This window comes from Musa acuminata, chromosome BXJ1-7 (assembly GCF_036884655.1).
Source record: "Musa acuminata AAA Group cultivar baxijiao chromosome BXJ1-7, Cavendish_Baxijiao_AAA, whole genome shotgun sequence".
NCBI classification, from domain to species: domain Eukaryota; kingdom Viridiplantae; phylum Streptophyta; class Magnoliopsida; order Zingiberales; family Musaceae; genus Musa; species Musa acuminata.
In genome coordinates, this window is record NC_088333.1 from 22,783,667 (window position 1) to 22,805,653 (window position 21,987).

The following is a 21,987-nucleotide window of genomic DNA, read 5'->3' on the forward strand; positions in this document are numbered from 1 at the left end:
AATTCATATATTTCTCCCCCTTTGTCGTCAACAAAAAGGAGAACGATATAAGCAAATTTTAAATATAAGTGCGATGCCATAAGCAGGTTCATGTCATTTTTCAACAAAGAGTGATAAGATACAAAATATTCAAACATTTCAAGGAAAACATGGCATGGAGATAGCTTTGAAAACTTCTTCCATTTTATTTGTTATTTTCTTTTTGCATGAAGGAGGAAAGCTATTTCTAAGCTTACTCGAATGAAGTTAAAATCGATAAGATATTAAAGCACGCTTCATTTTTATAAGTATCAAGATATGTATCAAATCCTTGTACGTAAAAATGACTTCCTTTTTCAAGAAGGAATTTATAAGCAGGAATCATTTCATCAAATCCATTTCTCAAAACAAAATATTGTTCACATGATAAGTGTATGAGAGATGTATTTGATAGTTGATTTTATATGTAAAAAATCAATGATATGAATTAAACTTGATATGACATATGCTTATTAAGTCTGGAAGAGGATAATTTGAAAACCCAATTGTTAGGATACCAATAGTTAAGAGAATCCGAAAATGAAATTAACACTTTCATGCATTCGGACAAGGCTATGCTATTGATTTTCAAATACAATCATGAGGACAAAACATGCTTATTATCATGGAAATTTTTGTATCCAAAGCACATAATTTCCAACCTGTTATTAGGGCATGTAATTATGTAAAATCATCATGGCAGTCGAGTGATTTGATCATTCAATCAAGAAAGTCCGAAAATTAATTTTAATAAGTTCAATCATTCAGACATATTTTTGCCATAGTTTTTCAAATACAATCATGAAGATAAGAAATGCTAATCATCATGGTAGTACGATAGCAAGTTTACAATATGCAAGCTAGCAAAAAAATTTCAATATTTTAAGACACACAAGCTAGCAATTTTCTCTTTGAGATATGCACATTAGCAACTCTTTCTCCCCCTATGTCATTAGAGTATTCATGACATTAAATCAACATACATCATTTTAGTAACAACTCATAGCATTTTAAATCATGATTTACATCATATGCAATACATCACATCATAATTAAAATGTTCAAGTATTGCATGCATCATTGCAAATCATAAATATTTCATATCATGATGGTATCAATTTTGTCAAATTATATTCTACCATGTATGATCATAACTTTTCATTTATATACATCAAAATAAATTAATGAATATTTCATGTATTCATATCATCACATAAGAAATATCAAGAAGAATTGGTAATGAGATTTACGAATCATGTAGACAAATTATGAATATTAAGAGACATATTATGATTCCTTTTTAGATAACTCAAATAGCAAAAAGAAATAATCATAGTAAGTTATTTTGATTTATAAAAAGAATTTTCAAATTATAATTCCAAGAAATCATGATTCATTTTGATAAAACCCATTAAATTCAAATCATCAAAATCTCAACATTACTTGAAATGGCATAGATAATTTTATTGATCTCTTAGTGAAAAAGTCAATAAGGTAGAGAAAAATAAAATTTCAAGAAAAATACTTTTCTCTTTTTAGTTGTTTTAATTCATATGATTTTATTTCATCTATGCCAAACATGTAGCATGTTTTAAAATCGAAAGTGCAAGTTTTATTACGACAAAGATCAATAAGGCACTTTCATTACCGTGAAAATCGAAAATCGCAAGATTCATCATCCATAATTATAAAACCAATAAACATGATTTTTAAAATCTCATGCATAGAATAAAATCATGGTATCAAAACATCATTATATCATCAAGCATGATTTCATATTTTCAATCAAAATCATTTTGTTTGTTTATCATAAAATATGTATTTTTCATGATTATTTTCAAAACTAATAGCATGATCATAAATTTTGCATTTTCATCATATATTGTTTTTAAACATGTAATTTTCAAGAAAATTAATTCTATATTAAAAAAGGAAATGTATTATGAAGAGGATCATGTAATTTCGAAATAATTCAAGAGAGTTGAGTTACTTACCTTGTAGTCAAAGCTCGTCAAAGCCCAATTCGCCGTTTCACCTTTGGAAGTTCTTGATTCATCCTTGGTTGCCTTCCTCTTCTTTGGCCTCTTCTTTCGTTCAAGTTCATTATCTATTTTAGATTTTTGTTTAATAAACTTATTAAGATTTAGTGTTCGAAGTTCAAGTTCATCATTGTCCTCATCACTTGAGTCATCGCTCAAGTGGTATTCATTTGTCTGGAGTTCCAAATCCTTCTTGTTCTTTGGAAGGTGATTGTGTTCAAGATGTTCATCATGTGCATTGTGCACCATTTCATATGTCATCAACGAACCAATTAGTTCTTCAAGTGGTAAGTTGTTTAGGTTTTTAGCTTCTTGTATTGCAGTTACATTTGAATCCCACTTCTTAGAAAGAGAAAGTAAAATCTTGTTTACGAGTTCAAAATCCGAAAAACATTTTCCAAGAGCTCTTAAACTATTGACGACATCCGTGAAACGGGTGTACATGTCGCCTATAGTCTCGCTTGGTTGCATTTGAAAAAGCTCAAAATCATACAATAAAATGTTAACTTTTGAGTCTTTGACTCTACTAGTTCCCTCGTGCGTGATTTCAAGTGTTCGCCAAATGTCAAAAGCCGTTTCGCATGTAGAAATCCGATTGAACTCATTTTTGTCCAAAGCGCAAAATAAGGCATTCATAGCCTTTGCGTTTAAAGAAAAATACATCTTCTCCAAATCCGACTATTCATTCATCGGTTTAGAGGGAAGTTGAAAACCGTTTTCAATGATATTCCATAAATCCAAATTCATAGAAATCAAGAAAACTCGCATTCGAGTTTTCCAATAAGTGTAGTCCAATCCGCTAAACAACGGTGGACGAACAACTGATAAGCCCTCTTGAAAGCCATGAAGAGCCATTTCTCTTGGGTGTAAATCCGAAATGAGAAAAACCCCGCTCTGATACCAATTGTTAGGATCAAGAGCACTAAGAGGGAGGGGGGTGAATTAGTGCAGCGGAAATCTTTCGACGATTAAAACTTCGTCCATTGATAAAAGTGATTTTGGTGTAAAAGCTGATTCTAAGATTACTTTAACTTAAGATTAAGCGAGATGACATTAAAGTAAATCTATGAAGGCAATTTGCAGTTATGATGAAAATCAGAATGTAAGCGGAAACTGAAATACGACGTTCATACGATAAAACCGGTTTACGTCTAAATGTTGATTCTGAAAATACTGAATTTTGAAATACGTTTTGTAAATGCGCAGAAGGCAGTTTGTAGTTATAATGGAAATCAGAATGTAAGCGCAAACTGAAATATGATGTTCATACGATAAAGCCGATTTACGTCTAAACGCAGATTCGGAAAGTTCTGAACTTAGAAACTCGTTCGTAAAAGCGCGGAAGGCAGTAAGCTATTGAGGAGGTTTGTAGTAAAGATAAAATGCCCAAAGTAAACGCAAACTTAGATTTAGAGTGGTTCGGTCAATCTTGACCTACTCCACTTTTGGCTTCCTCCACCGACGAGGTCACCGACATCAACTAGAGGCCTTCCTTCAATAGGCGAAGGCCAACCACCCTTTTACAGTTTCACTCCTTTTGACGGGCTTAGGAGATAACCCTTACAGAAATTTCTCTCCTCTCTTTACAACTCAGAACTTGGAAGAATAGAGGGAGAAGAACTTTTGGCCTTTACAACAATTTTGAGCTCTAAGAATCACAGAGAAAGTTCAAGATTTCGAGTGTAAGTTGTGCTCTTTTAGTGCTGAATGGGTGGGGTATTTATAGGCCCCAATCCTGTTCAAATTTGGAGCTCAAAATTGTCAATTCCCGAAATTCCGGGATCAGGTGGTTGCACCTCCTGATTGGAGCGGTTGCACCGCTTGGCAGAGCTTGAAGACTAAGCCTCTAGGCAGTGCTACCTCTTGTCAAGGGCGGTTGCACCTCCTGACAAAGCTCGAAGACCGAGCTCAAGCGGTGCCACCGCCTGACTGCAGCGGTTGCACCTCCTACCAGAGCTCGAAGACCGAGCTCAGGCGGTGCTACCTCTTGTCAAGGGAGGTTGCACCGCCCAGTCTCGCTCGGAGACTGAGCCCAGGCGGTGCTACCTCCTAGCTGGGGCGATTGCACTGCCCATTCTCGCTCGGAGACTTAGCCCAGGCGGTGCTACCTTCTGGGTTGGGTGGTTGCACCTCCCAGCAGAAATCAGGGTCCGAATAGGTTGATCCATTCAGCCCAATTTGGGTTTTTCAGGGGCCCAATTGCCCCAAGATTAAGTTAATGGGATCACCTCCCATTTCCAACATAATCATTATGCTAACTACGATTTTTCCTAAGACATTTACTGCAACTTGCTCCGGTGCGTCAATCGCTTCTTCCGGCGAGCTTCCGGCGAACTTCCGTCGATCATCCGATAAACCCTCGGTGATGCTCCTACGGACTTCCGGCAAACTCCTGGACTTGCGACGATCCACTTGGTGAATTCCGACAAGCTTCTTTGGCAAGCTTATGGACTTCTCAGATTTGTTCCCGTAGAACCTCCGACGACTGTCCGAACTTCCGTCGAACTCTCGAACTCCCAACGTGATCATTGTCTTGACTCCGGCGCAACTCCTGCTGCATATCTTACTTCCATCGTAGTTAATCCTGCATATGTAAAACAAAACTTCAATCGAGATAATTAATCCTAAGCAATTAACCAAGTTGTCCGGCATGTCATTGGTCCCTCGACGCTTCGTCCGATTCTTCGGCGCATCGTCCTCTCCTATGGCCTATTGCCCAATCGGCCAGTTGACTCCGCAACTCCGATATCCTTAGCACAATACCCGCTCTTCTTTGCCCGATGCCCGAGTCCATGACCCGAAGCCTTCTGTCGATACATCGACCGTTCCACCGGCCCGACGTCCAATCTTCTGACATGTTCCTCCGACACAACATGATTTTCCTACTTTAATTGTCTCATCCTGATCGAAGCATCCTACGTCACTCAAAACGCAGATTAAATCATAAACATATATCAAGTAGTTTCATCATCAAAATACGAGATTCAACAGTACCACCACCTAGTATGGGCGGTACCATTGCCTAGTCCACATGGGAGACTTGGTCTCCTTGGCGGTGCCACTGCCGATCATATTTTCAAGGGCTGAATGAGCTATTCAGTCTGGCCCAATTCAGCCTTGTTTAGAGCCTAGTTGGCTCCTAACTAAATTAGTGGGATTGTCTCCCAATCCTAACTCAATTTACGGACTAACTATAATATTTAAGACAACTTAACAAAGCATATTGTTCCGGTACGTCAATTGCTCTTCCGGCGAGCGTCCGACGATCTTCCGACGAACTTCCAATGAACTACCGGCAATATTCCGGCGGACTCCTGGCAAGCTCCTGAACTTTACAACGATCTTCTTGGTGAGTTCCAATGAGCTTCTTTGGCAAGCTCTTGGACTTCTCGGTTGGTTTTGGTAGAACTTCCGATGAATGTCCAGACTTCCGACGAACTCTTAAACTCCCAATGAGATCTCAATTTTGACTCTAGCACAACACCTGCTTTATATCTTACTGCTATTGTAGTTAATCCTGTACACTTTTCTCAACATATAGATTAGATCAAACAATTAACAATTGATTTCTTCATCAAAATTCGAGATTCGATTATCTCCCACATTTTGATGACGATAATCAATTAATGATGGAGTTAACCTTAACTCCCTCTATCTATATGCCATAATTGAGAAAATATATTCTTGAATTCAAGGTCTTTGAATTCAAGCATCAAACCGATATGTTAAGTTTATTTAAACTTATCAACATACATATCATGATTCCTATCATGATTTAACATTCTCAAAATATGATGCCACGTATTTATTAATAAAAATGATATCAAGGCATGACATCCATTTTCAAGTCGAATGATAGACAATCATCATTTTTAAGTATGATACAAATTTTAAATATGAAACATAGCAAGATGACAAAGATAGCAATCCATCATTCCATGACAAGATATTAATTGTAAAATAGCAGGCTAAGCTCAAAATATCTTATCATAAAGAAAGACATTTATCTACAATGCATATGAAGTACATTTTGATATGTTTCAAGCATTTGCGATGTGTTGTAATGTATATGATAATTCCAATTATATTTCAAGTATACCACAAAGCGTACAAGTGTTTATGATAAGCATTTACGATAAGATACATTGTATATATCTACAATGCCAATTTTGTAACACCCCTCATTTCCGAATGTTCGTATAAATTTTTGGTGATAATGTAAGCATCTATTTTAATTAACAAAAGAAATAGAGTATGAATTAGAGGTAACTTATTTTTAAGATTTGGGAGATCTGTTCAAAAAAAAAGAAGAGAAAAAGAAAGAATCTGAGGACCTATATGTAAACCCTAAGGACCTAATCGTGAATATGATAAAAACAAGGACTAAACTGCAAAATGCACCAAATGACAAATTCCACCGCTTAAGCTTCTCTGCCTTCGTTGTTAAGGAAGCAGAGGAGGCAGCTCGTGGGTGATCAGGGAAAGAAAGAAGAAGAAGAAGAAGAAGAAAAAGAAGAAGAAGAAGAGAAAGAAAATTGGGGCTTTTGGGGTTCTTGCTTTAATCTTTTCATTGGGGATCAAAATTTTCAAAGGCAAGTGTTCTAACCCCATCCTACATAAGTATTAGACTCTGTTTTTATGTTGATTCAAAATAAATTGGAAGATTTTTATTTAGAAACTGATATGTTCCTCTTTGGACATAGAACTATGGATTCTGAAAGTTTTCGGTAAACTGACCCCTAAGCACTGTTTCGGCCCTAAGTTTTAGTACAGAATGAGAATTCAGGCAGGAACTATTTTTTTTTGAAATTAGACTCGTATGTCTTTCTTTTGACACCGATTTTGTAGATTTTGGACACCGAATACTTACCCAAAAATTTGTTTCAAAAGAGCCTATAGACGCTGTAAAACAGAGTTCAAGATTTCTGACCTTTCGAAACTAAAACGCCTATAACTCCCTGTTGAAAATTCTGATTTGTACCAAACTGATTTTATCTGAAACTAGACTTGAAATCCTCTCTTTTGACGTATAGTTTGAAAATTTTGGAGTTCAATTGCTCACCCTATCGTCTGTTGAATCCGATCCTATAAAGTCCGCAAACCAGTGATTGTGATTTTGACCTTATGTTACCAAATCAGAGGTAACTCTGTGTTGGGAGCCCTGTTTCATATGAAATCTGTTCCATCCGAATATAGATTGATATATGGTTCGACCATAGCCTTCTTGTGGGTATTGGAGCATAATTGTTATTCTGAAATATTTGTTTGATGTGCCACTGGAATTCTGTCCGAAATCGAGCTTTGGTCGATTTCGCGTATTCTGTTCCATTTCCTTTGGATACCTGAATTCGCCTAATCTTCTTATTGGAATTGAGCTGGTTATGATTGCTTGGAATCCCTGTACACTCTTGCTTTCAATTCTTTCCCTAAAATGAATATTTTGTGAGAGATTTGTTCCTTGCATCACATTGTTTTTGAAAAGGCACATGTACGTTTGGTTGTTCCGCGTGTGCTTCCATTATATGCTGCAATTTGTTGAAACTGTCCTTTTGTACTCTGGTGTGTGGGATTGTCTGGACCTTTGCCAGAAATGGTAAAGGGTATGCGCTGATTTGCCCGCTTTGTGGGGTCCCGCTTTGTGGGATATTCTGATATGCGCTATTTGCCCGCTTTGTGGGGTCCCGCTTTGTGGGATATTGCTTAGAGCCTGCGATGCTCTGCCGGCCCCTTTGACTTCACCTAGACGTGGGTGGATGGAGCTCCCAGACGTGGGAGACTTTTGTCAGGTGGTCATTCAGAAATGGATGAATCACATTCTGACTGAGATCCCACTACACCCTCTATATGTTTGATATGATATCCAGAGTTTTTGTGAGTTATTTCTGTTCGTACTCTGGATAGTTATGATATGATTGCAACGTCAAGGACGACGTTTGAGCTTTGGTATGACATATGAGTTTGATATGCTATGAAATGCTTCATTCACTGTTGATTTTGCTTCGTAATGTTCCATATGTCGTTGATGTGATTTGGAACATTTTATATGCCATTGATAAGCTCCGATATGTTTCCTTTGTTTCTGATATGCTCCAATTACTCTATGCCCCATCTATCAGGAACCAAATTTGTATGATTAAAAAGGACAATTATGATTCTGCTCCTAATGATAATATGTATACGAAATCGTATATTCTGCTTTGTGTTTGAAACTGCATCTCTTTGGAAATTGTACTATTTTGATATGGATATGTTAGTCACTTGCTGAGCTCTTTATGCTCACCCCATTTGTTGATAAATTTTTCAGGATAGCGTATCGCTTGCTTAAATGTTAAGAATGGGCTGAGGCAGTGGAAAAATTTAGAAGACGTTGGGCAGAACTTTTGTTAGCACATATGTAGTTGTGTATAAGCTACCTTGCATCTAATGAAATGTGACTATGAATCTAAACCGGTGGATTTTGTGTAAGTTAAAGGATCCCTCATGTATAGGGTTTTGGAATGTTAAATTAAATTCGTGTAATGATATGAACTTATGGTAAATCGATGATTGTGGTGACTGCATAGATTTCCCCACTTGTGGATTTATATTGTGGTATTTATTTTGATGTGTTGAGTTCAGATTGTATAAATTATCGAGTGATGTGTGCTATGTTTATGAATTGCACAGGGTTATGAATTGGTAAATTATAGAAGTGAAATTCTTGATCTGAATGTTTTCTTAGTGACCTCAAATGTGTGTTTGGATCCTGGGTTAGTTGTGATGAAAAATTTTAAATATCATGGATATTTTTAGGGGCGTGACAAATTTGTCATCGATTTACCATATTTTGGTATTGTTTCTCCCCTTTTGTCATTAACAAAAAGGAGAACAATTTAACAATGCAAGTGTGGTAAAAAAAAATTCAAGTATCAAACTAATTTATACAATCGATATTGCATCGTTGCATGGTAACATTCACAAATTCTCAACATCAAAATTTATCAACATTAAAGTGATATATTTTATCAACTTCTCCCCCTTTGTCATCAAAACATTTGCATGAAGGAGAGGAAGGAAAGTAAGAAGGAAATCCATTAAGAACCAAATTTGTGAAGTCAAAAACACTAAATATGTTTTTGTTAAAACATGCTTTAATCAAAGAGAAGGGATTCATGAAAAGGATCATACGAAATCAAATCCCCATTCTTGCAAGTGATTATCATGTAGTAAAATTTATCTTTCAAGGATCAAGATATCCATTGGAATTTATAAAATTCATCTTTCATGAGAAGAATAAGGAGAGGAGCGTCATATAAAAAAGAAATTCATAAGTCAAATCTATTTCTCATTAAAAATTCACAAGAGATAAACCTATGAGAGATGTATTTGTCAATGAAATCCATGAAGTGATTAAGTGTATCAAAAATCATTAAGTGATGGAGCAAGGGTATGAAGTAAACTTGATACCAAGGAAGATAAAAATGAAATAGATTCATGAAAGCCTCATTCATGAAATACATTAAGAGAAGGATAGTTAGGAAAAGAAATACAACAAACTCATGCATTCGGATATTTAGCATTCCTATTTCTCTTCTAATGAAATCAATTTGTCCATCATTTAAGGGTTTTGTAAAGATATCGGCCAATTGATGCGTTGTATCAATAAACTCTAGGATTACATCATGATTATTGACAAGATCTCGTATAAAGTGATGCCTAATGTCAATGTGTTTAGTTCTATAGTGTTAAATAGGGTTTTTTGTTAAACATATTACACTTGTATTGTCATATTTTATAAGAATATTCTTATGATAAATTTTATAATCTTCTAATATATTTTTCATCCAAATAACTTGTGCACAACATGCACTAGCTGCAATGTATTCGGCTTCGGTTATGGATAGTACAACCAAGTTTTATTTCTTAGAGGACCAAGAGACAAGTGCGTGTCCTAAAAATTGACATATTCCGGATATGCTTTTTCTATCTATTCTACATCCAGCAAAATCCGCATCAGTATAAGCAATTAGCTTAAAGTTCTCGGATTTTGGATACCATAATCCTAGATTTGTGGTTCCTTTAAGATATCTAAGTATTCTTTTGACTGCTTTAAGATAAGATAGTTTAGGATTAGATTGAAATCTAGCACAAAGTCCTACACTAAATATGATGTCCGGTCTAGTTGCGGGGAGCTATAGTAAATACCTATCATACCCCTATAAGTTTTTTTATCAAAGCTTTCTCTATTTTCGTAAATGTCTAACTTAGTGGAGGTACTTATAGGAGTATTGATAGCTTTTGAACTATCCATATTAAATTATTTTAACAAGTCTAAAGCATATTTTATTTGACTAAGAAAAATATCATTGCTAAGTTGTTTAATTTGTAAGCCTAAAAGAAGGTTAGTTTTACCATTAGGCTCATTTCAAACTCTAGACTCATACTTTTGACAAATGATTCACATAAAGATTCATTCATGGAACTAAAAATAATGTCATCAACATAAATTTGAACAATAAAAAAATTATTTTTAAATTTTTTAATAAAAATATAGTATCGAACTTGCCTTTAGAGAAATTACTCTAAATAAGAAAGGAGCTAAGTCTCTCATACCAAGCCCTTGGGGCTTGCTTCAATCCATAGAGAGCTTTAGTTAATTTAAACACATGATTAGGGATATTATTATTCTCAAATCCGGATGGTTGTTCAATATAAACTTCTTCGGAAATGAAGCCATTAAGAAAAGCACTCTTAACATACATTTGAAATAATTTAAAATTATTACTACTAGCATAGGCAAGGAGTATCCTTATAGCTTCTAATCATTTCACGGGAGCGAAATTCTCTTCATAATCGATACATTCTTCTTGGTTGAAACCCTTGGCCACTAATCTAACCACGATACCAAGTTTATCTTGCTTGTTTCTAAAGACCCATTTAGTACTAATAACTAAATAGTCATTGGCTTCGGAACAAGCTTCCACACCTCATTTCTCTCAAATTGATTCAACTCTTCTTGCATTGCGATGACCCATGAATTATCTTTTAAGGCCTCATCAATACATTTAGGTTCAATTTGGGAGAGAAAAGCGGTGTTTGCACAAAAATTCTTAAGAGAAGAACGAGTTTGAACCCTTTTTGATGTGTCTCCAATGATTATCTCCATAGGATGAGCATCTACATACTTCTATTCCTTGGGTAAGGATGTTTCATAAGAAAATGCATCCAAGTTGCTAGATGGAGAAAGGGTTTCATTTAAATTCAAAGCATCAAAATTAAGATCATCATCAAACTCATTTTTCTTGACTTCGGAAACTTCATTAAAAACAACATGAATAGACTCTTCTATAATTAAAGTTCTTTTGTTAAAATTTCGAAAGTCCTTAGAGATAGAAGAATATCTAAGAAAAATCCCTAAATCGGATTTTGCATCAAATTTTCCTAAGGTATCTTTTTCATTCAAAATAAAACATTTACACCCAAAAACTTTAAAGTATGAAACATTGGGTTTTTTTATTGCTCCACAACTCATAAGGAGTTTCGGAAAGTAGTGGTCTTACTAGAACCCTATTCATAACATAGTATGTTGTATTTACGGCCTTGGCCCAAAAATATTTGGGTAGGCTATGTTCGTTTAACATAGTTCTTGCTATTTCTTGTAAGTTTCTATTCTTTCTTTCTACTACTCCATTTTGATGAGGATTTCTTGGAGTAGAGAAGTTATAGTTGTATCCATTAGATTCACAAAATTCTTAGAAATCACGGTTTTGAAATTCACCATCGTGATCACTTCGAATTGATGAAATTATAAAACTCTTTTTGTTTTGAACAAGTTTATAAAACTTAGAGAAATACCTAAAGCAATCACTTTTGTGTGCCAAAAAGTAAGTCCATATATATCTACTATAATCATCCATGATAACAAAGGTGTATTTGCTACCTCTTAGGCTTGATGTAGTAATTTGTTCAAACAAGTCCATATGGATCAACTGCAAAGGTCTAGAGGTGCTTATTTGATTCTTAGGTTTGAAGCTACCTTTTATTTATTTTCCTAGTTGACATGCATCACACACATTATCTTTGATGAATTTGATATGAGGAATTCCTCTTATAAGTTCTTTAGATAAAATTTGAGAGATTAGTTTCATGCTAGCATAACCTAATCTCCTATGCCAAAACCAAGCATTGTTATTCAAAACTGAAAAGCACATTTCATTACATAGATCATTAATGTTGATGGTGTATATATTATTTTATTTTAAGGCAATCATAGATGTGTTTTTGTGTGGTCAATAATGCAAGCATTGGATTCAATTCTAATGATGTATCCTTTATCACACAATTGACTAATGCTTAAGAGATTATGCTTTAAGCTATCAACCAATAATACATCTTCAATAAAGAAGTTGGATTTGTCACATATAGTGTCTTTGCCAATGATTTTACCCTTGTTGTTGTCTCCGAAGGTGACATATCCTTCGTCTACGCTAGTGAGCTTAGAGAATTGAGATGGATCTCCGATCATATGTCTTGAGCATCCACTATCAAGGTACCATCTCTTGCTCCTAGCTTGTGATAGTATATTTTTCTACAAAAAAGAATGATGTTTAGGTACCTATTTGACATTAGGTGCCTCAAAAATCGATCTACATAGCTTATCATGTTGCATTGAGTTATTTTAGGTTCTTTTAGGAACTCAAATCAATTTATATAGATTACATTTCTTAAATGGACAATGATAAGTTACATGCCTAAATTTATAACAAAAGTTGCATTTGTTTTGGGGTGAAACATGCAAAGTAGGGCCTTTAACAAAGGTGATTGGATTTTGGTGCGAGCTACTTACAAATTTGATTCCACCTTTTCTATTAACGTGTGACCCTTGTTGGCAAGGATCATGTTCAAGGACTTGTTACTAACCTCAAATTTTTCTAAGGTTTCTTTGAGTAGCAAGTTTTCCTTTCTAAGTGTTTTTAGTTCATCACATTTTACATATAGAGCTAAACTATCATTATGCTCAACTTTTAATCTATTGAAATCACTAACAAGAGAAGCATGCTCTTTTTTCAATAATTTATATTTTTACTAATTAATTTATATTCATCAAATAAATCATGAAAGACATTTAATAGTTCATCAAAGGATAAATTTACATCAAATGAATTACTCACCTCATCTCCAATAGCCATTAGTGCATAGTGAGCAACTTGCTGAGTGTTGGTTGGCTCCTTTTCTTTAGATGCACTTGAGTCGTCCCATGTTGCTTTAAGAGCCTTCTTCTTTGGTTGCCTCTTCTTGGCTAGGAGACATTCGCTCTTGTAATGTCTCGGCTTCTTGCATTCATAGCATATTACTTGTTCTTTCTTGGATTCAAATTTATTTTTAGTGTCATTTTTAAATTTATTCCTTTTTATGAATTTTTTGAATTTCCTTGTTAAGAGTGCCAAGTCTTCATCAAGGTCCTCATCACTTGAGTTTTCTTTCAAATGGTCTTCTTGGGTTCTTAGTGTCATATCCTTTCTATTCTTTGGAAGGGTGTCCTCAAGCTCTTGATGAGCTTTACAAATCATCTCGTAGGTAATTACTGACCCAATTAGTTCTTCGAGAGAAAAATTATTTAAATATTTGGCCTCTGGAATAGCTATGACTTTTGGGTCCCAACCCTTTGGAAGGGATCTTAAAATTTTATTAATAAGTTCAAAATCTGAGAAACCTTTGCCATGTCCTTTTTGACCATTGATGACATCTGTAAATCGGGTATATATGTCTCCAATAGTCTCACTCGGTTTCATCCAAAAAAACTCATAAGTGTGCACTAAAAGATTAATTTTTGACTCCTTCACTCTACTAGTACCTTCATGAGTCACTTCGAGTATGTACCAAATATCAAAAGCTGATTCACAAGTAGACACATGATTGAACTTGTTTTTATCTAAAGCACAAAACAAGGCATTCATAACCTTGGCGTTTAAGGTGAAAGTCTTCTTCTCCAACTCATTCCAATCGTTCATTGGAAGAGAAGACTTTTGAAACTTATTTTCTACAATACTCCATAATTCAAAATCCATTGAAATTAGGAAGATCCTGATTCTAGTCTTCAAATCCGCCCCATTGAACAAGGGCGAACGTGTAATTGAATGACCCTCTTGGTTGCTAGCAAATGTCATCTCTCTTAGGTTTTAAACCAAACGAGAGTGAATCTTGCTCTGATACCAATTGTTAGGATCAAGAGCGGCACTAAGAGGGGGGGGGGTGAATTAGTGCAACAGAAAATTCTTTGATTTCGTAAAAATTTCATCTCAATTCAAATCGTTTCGGAAAGATGTTGAACTTTAAAACTTTCATAAGAATGTAAGGAGAAGCTCAAGATGGTTTACAGTAAAGTAAATTGCACTAAAGGAAAAGCAAACCAGAATTTAGAGTGGTTCGGTCAATGAGACCTATATCCACTTTGGATTCCTCCTCCATCGAGGTCACCGACATCCACTAAGGGCCTTCCTTCAATAGGAAGATCCTTACAAGTGTCACTCCTCTTTCTTGGATGGATATAAGGCTAAGATATGAAGGAGGAGAACTCTTCTCAATTTTACAACACTTTAAGACTCAAGAACTCAAGATTATGCTAATGCTTTCATGCCCTTTCATGCAGAAAAGGGTAGGGAATTTATAGGCCCCAATGGCTTCAAAAATGGAGCCAAAAAGTGTCTCATCCCGAATTTCCAAGGTATTGACGATACCACCGCCATTACTAGGAGGTACCACTGGTTGACATTGGGTGGTACCATCGCTAGCAGCATTAACTGCCAATGGAACCACCACCTAGACCACTTGGGAGACTGGGTCTCCCAAGCGGTGCCACCACTGGCCATGTTTTCAGGGGTTGAATGGGTTGTTCAATTCGGCCCAATTCAGCCCTATTTAGGGCTCAGTTAGCCCCTAACTAAGTTAGTGGGATTACCTCCCAATCCTAACTCAATTTATGGACTAACTATAATATTTAAGATAATTTGACAAAGAATCTTGTTCCGGTACGTCAATTGTTCTTCCGGCGAGCTTTTGGCGATCTTCCGACGAACTTTTGATGAACTGCTGGTAATGTTTTGACGGACTCCCGACAAGCTCTTGAACTTTACGATGATCTTCTTGGTGAGTTTCGATGAGCTTCTTTGGCAAGCTCCTAGACTTCTCGGTTGGTTCTAGCAGAACATCCGACGAATGTCTGGACTTCCGGCGAACTTTTGAACTCCCAACGAGATCTCGATTTTAACTCTGACACAACACCTGCTTTATGTCTTACTGTTATCATAGTTAATCCTGCACACTTTTCTCAACTTATAGATTAGATCAAACAATTAACAATTGATTTCATCATCAAAATCCGAGATTCAACAATCTATTCTACTTTACCCCCTCATTCTGCATCACACTGGTATCATGTGGCACTATTTCAAAATGCTGATTTGGCCGACTATCACAGCTATTCTAATCAGGAATAACTCTTCAGATATGCTTATTTGGCCTTATGACAATAGCAAATTTAGTACCACATCAGCATGGAATCCAATTAGGCAAAGGAATAACAAGTGGATCCCAAGCAGTTGGACATGGGATCGACCGGTATCTCAGAGACATTCCTTATGCACATGGCAGGACCTTCGTGATAAACTATCTACAATAGACAATGTGAAGAGAAGAGTTATTTACCATGTTAACCGATGCTCTCTTTGTACGCAATAGGAAAAAACTGTGGACCACCTCTATTTTGCTTGTAAATATACTAAATGAATATGGAAGGAGATTCTTCGATGATTTGAACTCAATTGCCTACCGCAACCAAACTTGCATCAAGAATTAGGCGAAATCATGTAATATTTCTCAAGAAAAGGGCTTCTTACAAATTGGAAAATGTTATTTTCAGATGCGCTATTTGGTGGATGTGGAAGGAGCGATATAGTAGAATATTTGAGTGTCAACACACCAATAATGCTTAGCTCTTGACAGAGATTATTAGAGACTCAAGATCATGTATGGAGCACGATCTCAAAATGGAGCATTGTACACGAAGAGAAAAAGATATTTTTATCATATTCAATTTTGCTATTAGCTAAAGATCTTGGGAATGATGTTAAAGAATTATATGTATCCCGTAGTTATATGCTTTAATAATGTGCTATACCCACAAGTAGTCTTGGCATATCTGGACATTACATTTTATTTGTTGGCTACAATTAGGAGTCATAGTCTACAGCAAGTGTAGTCATGACTAACGCATGTGTACTCTATGAGTCATCAGGCTTAGTCTATGGCTTATATAGACAAAGCTATTTGTAGAAACTTTACACTTAATTAAATTTTTTTTACTTAAAAAATATAAATCTTTCACAAATCATATCTAATTTTTAATATTTATATTTAGGTCCCTATATTACAAATAAGACCTTATAGAATTTTAAAAAACTGAGGGGTGTTACATGGCCCAAGCACGGGGTCTTCAGTCACGACATGGATGTGGGAGGCGAATGATGATTAAAATATGGGTGTAATCACACCAGCACTAAAGCACTAGATCCCATTAGAACTCTGATGTTAAGCATGCTTAGGCGAGAGTTGTACTAGGATGGGTGAACCCCCCGGAAGTCGTAGTGTTGTACTCTATTTTGTGCCTATTCGACGATGTCGTAGACCTCTGAGACGATGGTTTTCGGGCCCGAAATTTGTTATGATCACTTTGCATTTAGCCTCATGGGGCTCGGAGTGTGCTTTGTGGATTGCAGTCACAATAACGATTCTGAGATCGACCGAGAAAATTATGATGGTTTTTGCATGACAAGGTCGAATCCGCCATGCGTGGCCCACATCTAGGGTCTCTGGTCGTGAAGTGCATGTAGCAGATGGATGACGATTGAAATATGGTTGCGATGACACCAACACAAAAGCAACGAATCCCATCAGAAATTTGTCATGACCGCATCGCAGTCTGCGTCATGGGGCTTGAAGTGTGTTTCGCGAATTGGGGTCGCAATAGCGATTTTGAGATCTACCGAGAAAGTTATGATGGTTTTTGGACGACGAGGTTGAATCTGCCATGCGTGGCCGATGCCTAGGTTCTCTGGTTGCGAAGTGCATGTAGGAGAGGGACGACGATCGAAATATGGTTGCAATAACACCAGCATAAAAGCAACGAATTGTCACACCCCCCCCCCCCCCCCCCAATCGATAATATTATAATTCAACAATAATCCATTCCAAGATCTAATCACACATTTGAGGATACTAAGAAAATATTCAATTTATTCACATCCATAATTCTCCAATTTATAAAACCTATGTAGTTTAAATTCATATACCACATCACTCTATAAATTATAAAATCCAAAACCAACTCACCAAGACAATAACCACCTCATAAATCCACAAGTGTAGGATTCTATATTATCATAAAAATCGATATTTAACACATATTCATACCAATACACAAATTAACTTAACACTCCAAAATCCTAACATGAGAGGTCAATTAAACTTTTACAAAACTCATAAGTTCAGATTTACCATCAACATTCCATTAGACACTAAGTGTACTTATACAACAAAAACATATCATCCACTAAAGGTTTGCCCAAAGTCTTCTAGCTTTCTACTATCATAGCTCAATTTAAATATTCTAGCGAGTGACAAGCTATCCTGAAAAATTTATATAGCAACGGGGTGAGTACATAGAGCTTAGCAAGCGACTAACATATCAATGGTGAAAAAGGATAGTTTCAAAGCAAATAATGTACTAAATATAAGGCAAGGATACAAGAGTTCATAGATAGCTGCTCAACAAATACAGAATTATAATGTTATTTCATTCGAAGCATGTTTTGTTCATAACAAGGGAGTAAAGACTACTTGAAGTAAATCATTGACATAAAGAAATATTTTGGAACATATCAATGGTAGATGAAATGCTTCGGAACATATCAATGGCATATGAAGCATTTCGGAATATAACAATGGCATAGGAAGCATTTTGGAGTATATCAATGGCATATGAAATGTTACGGAGCATATCAATGACATATGAAGCATTTCAGAGCATATCAAGGATGTATGAAATATTTTTTTTTTTGGTAAGTAAAAGTAAATTGAATAAGTGTGAAGGTTATACAAATAGCTTTGTTTATACAAGCCATAAACTAAAGCCTGATATCTCATAGAGTAGTCTATGATAGTGCACCCCACCTCAATGGTGGAATGCTCTCACTCTACAAACTCATCTCCTAAATTAGTCAAACAAAGAGATAGTCATGATTACACATGTAGACTATGACTCTCAACTGTAGCCAACAAATAAAGTATAGTCATGACTACACATACGGTAGACTATGACTCCAAACTGTAGCCAACAAAAAAAATATTATCTCTAGATATACCAAGACTACTTATGGATACAACACATTATTAAAGCAGATAACTATGGGATACATATAATTTTTCAATATCATTCCCAAGATCTTTAACTAAGAGCAAATTTGAATATTAAAGTGCTCGTGGCCTAATGGATAAGGCGTTTGACTTCTAATCAGGCGATTGTGGGTTCGAGTCCCATCTGGCATGATTAATTATGTTTTTACCAAAAAATAGCAAAATTGAATCGTTGGAACTTCCCAAATTAATTCTTAGAAAGTTAATTAATAGAAACACATTGTTATACAGAAGATCCCAATTAAACATGCTTTATGCCAATCTCTAGTATTTCTTAAGTTTTGGCCCCCTTCATCTTTTGGTTTGCAGATGTTGTCCCAACTTACCATATGTATTATTTTACCATTTGTGTCATTATAGAATAAGTTCATAAATAACCCTTCAATGTCTCGGAGAAGTACAACAAGTAGAAGAAATGCAATAGACCAATAAATAGAGTAAGAATATAACACCGAACGGATTAGTTCAACTTTATTTATAAGATCATCTCCAAAGTGTTGGCAGATAGAATGCAAAAGGTAATACACAAGATCATTAGTCCTAATCAGGCTGCCTTCATCAAAGGGAGAAGTATACATCATAATATTATGCTTGCTAATGACTTGGTCAAGGATCTGCACTCAAAAGTAAGAGGGACAAAAATTTGTTCTAAAGCTGATTTATGAAAAGTCTTTGATATAGTTAATAAGAAATTTATCTATAAGATACTCCTCGATATGAACTTCCCACAGCAATGGGTTAATTGGATTTAATGTTGCTTGGAAACTCTAAAGTTTTGGATAATCTTCAATGGCTCACCTATTGGGTTTTTTGGGAGCACGAATAACATCCGATAAGGTGATGCACTCTCTTCATATCTCTTTACTATTGCAATGGAAGGACTCAGCTGTATGTTGGAACAGACAGTCTCGAATGACAGCATTAACGTACCCAATGCTAGTTCTATTCATATATCACACCACTTTTATAGATGATTTACTTATCTTTCTCCAGAATGAGTCAACTTTAGTGAGGAACCTGGCTACTATTTTGAATGACTTTGGTATGGTTTCTAGCCTTCAATTAAATTATGTGAAAAGTAAAATCTATATGGGTCCTTGCATTGAGGATAAGGACTTTATTGCACACACTCTAGGGGTTAGTAAGGGAAGCCTACTAGTTCCTTATCTAGGTTTCCGACTCATATCCACTAGCATTCACAAAACCCACTGTCAGCCTATCTTAAAAAAAATAAAGAATAGAATTTCCTCTTGAAAAAATAAGCTTCTTCCAAAAGCAGGACGACTTGAACTCATCCGTTTGATATTGTACTCTTACTCGATATATTGATCTAATACATTTCTTCTGTCTATTGGACTTCTCCAAGATATTGAACGGTTATTAATGAAGTTCTTTTGGAATGACACAAATGATAAGACAATGCATATGGTAATTGGGATAGCATCTGCAAACCAAAAGATGAAGGGGGGTTGAACTTGAGAAATACTAGAGATTGGAATAAAGCATGTTTGGTTCAGCAATTGTGGGATCTTTTGTGAAACAAATGTTTCTTATGGTCACAATGGGTTTCTGCTAGGTATCTTTCAAAGGAATCAATTTGAAAAATTTCAACAAGAACATACCACTCTATAGCTTGGAAAGAAATTTTAAAGGCAAGGAATTAGCTAATCAAACACATTTCTTATGCAATCTATTCTGGAACTAGTACTAATATGTGGTACGATCCTTGGGTGAATGCGAAGAGTATATTTCAATTATATGCTGACAGAATATGAAAAGACCTTGGGGCTCCCAAAGATTAGAAGGTTTCCGAGTTCATTGCTAACGGTACCTTGGGTCTCCTAAAATGTTATCACTTTGACCGACTATCACAGTTATTCCAATCAGGAACAACTTTTCAGTATACTTATTTGGCATCATGACAATGACAAATTTAGTGCCACATCTACATGGAATCAAATCAGGCAAAGAAATAACAAGTGGATCCTAAGCAGTTGGACATGGAATTGACCGGGATCATAGAGACATTTCTTATGTATATGGCAGACCCTTTTTAATAAACTACTTATAATAGACAATATGAAGAGAAGAGGTATCTATCATGTTAATCGATGCTCCCTTTATATGCAACAAGAAAAAAATGTTGACCACCTTTATTTTGCTTGTAACTATACTAAATGGATATGGAAGAAGATTCTCCAGCGATTCGAACTCAATAGGCTACCGCAACCAAACTTGCATCAAGAATTAGGCGACCTCATGCAATGTTTCTCAAGAAAAGGGCCTCTTACACAATTGGCAAAGGTTACTTTCATATATGCTATTTGGTGGATGTGGAAGGAGAGATGTAGCAGAATCTTTGAGTGTCAACACACAAACAACGCTCAGCTTTTGACATAAATTATTAGAGATTCAACATCATGTATGGAGTACATGTATAGAGCACGATCTCAAAATGGAGCACTTTACACGAAGAGAAAAAGATATTTTTGTCAAATTCGATTTTGCTATTAGCTAAAGATCTTGGGCATGATGTTAAATGTTGTACCCACAGGTAATCTTAGCATATCTAGACGTCATATTTTATTTGTTAGCTACAGTTAGGAGTGTTGAATCTCGTATTTTGATGATGAAACTACTTGATATATGTTTATGATTTAATCTGCGTTTTGAGTGACGCAGGATGCTTCGATCAGGATGAGACAATTAAAGCAGGAAAATCAGGTTGTGCCGAAGGAACATGTCAGAAGATTGGACGTCGGGCCGGTGGATCGGTCGGCGTATCGACAGAAGGCTTCGGGCCGTGGACTCGGGCATTCGGCCAAGAAGAGCAGGTATTGTGCCAAGGATATCGGAGTTGCGGAGTCAACTGGCCGATTGGGCAATAGGCTGCAGGAGAGGACGATGCGCCGAAGAATCGGACGAAGCGTCGAGAGACCAATGACATGTCGGACAACTTGGTTAATTGCTTAGGATTAATTGTCTCGATCGAAGTTTTGTTTTTGTTGTGCAGGATTAACTACGATAAGAGTAAGACAAGCAGCAGGTGTTGCCCCGGAGTCAAGATCAGGATCACGTTGGGAGTTCGAGAGTTCGACGGAAGTTCGGACGGTCGTCGGAGGTTCAGCGTGAACAGATCCGAGAAGTCTAGAAGCTTGCCAAGCGAAGCTCGTCGGAACTCGCCAAGTGGATCGTCGCAAGTCCAGGAGTATGCCGGATGTCCGCAGAAGGATCACCGAGGGTTATCGGTTGATCGACGAAAGTTGGCCGGAAACTCGCCGGAAGAAGCGATTGACACATCGGAGCAAAGCTGCAGAAGTTGTCTTAGAGTTAATCGTAGTTAGCATGATGATTAAGCATGAAAATGGGAGGTGATCCCATTAGCTTAATCTTGGGGCAATTGGGCACCTGAAAAGATTCAAAGTGGGCCGAATGGAGTGAACCATTCTGACCCAGATTGCACCAGGAGGTGCAACCGCCC

The 21,987-nt window shown here is 36.2% G+C and overlaps 1 long non-coding RNA gene and 1 pseudogene across 1 annotated transcript; both read left to right on the forward strand.

The window, feature by feature from the left end:
• The first annotated feature begins 6,436 nt into the window (after positions 1–6,436).
• On the forward strand, positions 6,437–8,659 carry LOC135679961 (uncharacterized). Its single transcript, XR_010515381.1, has 2 exons — positions 6,437–6,649; positions 8,362–8,659. It is a non-coding gene; the product is annotated as an uncharacterized LOC135679961 (long non-coding RNA).
• A 7,912-nt stretch (positions 8,660–16,571) lies between these two features.
• On the forward strand, positions 16,572–16,690 carry LOC135680191 (5S ribosomal RNA; annotated as a pseudogene).
• The last annotated feature ends 5,297 nt before the right edge of the window (positions 16,691–21,987 follow it).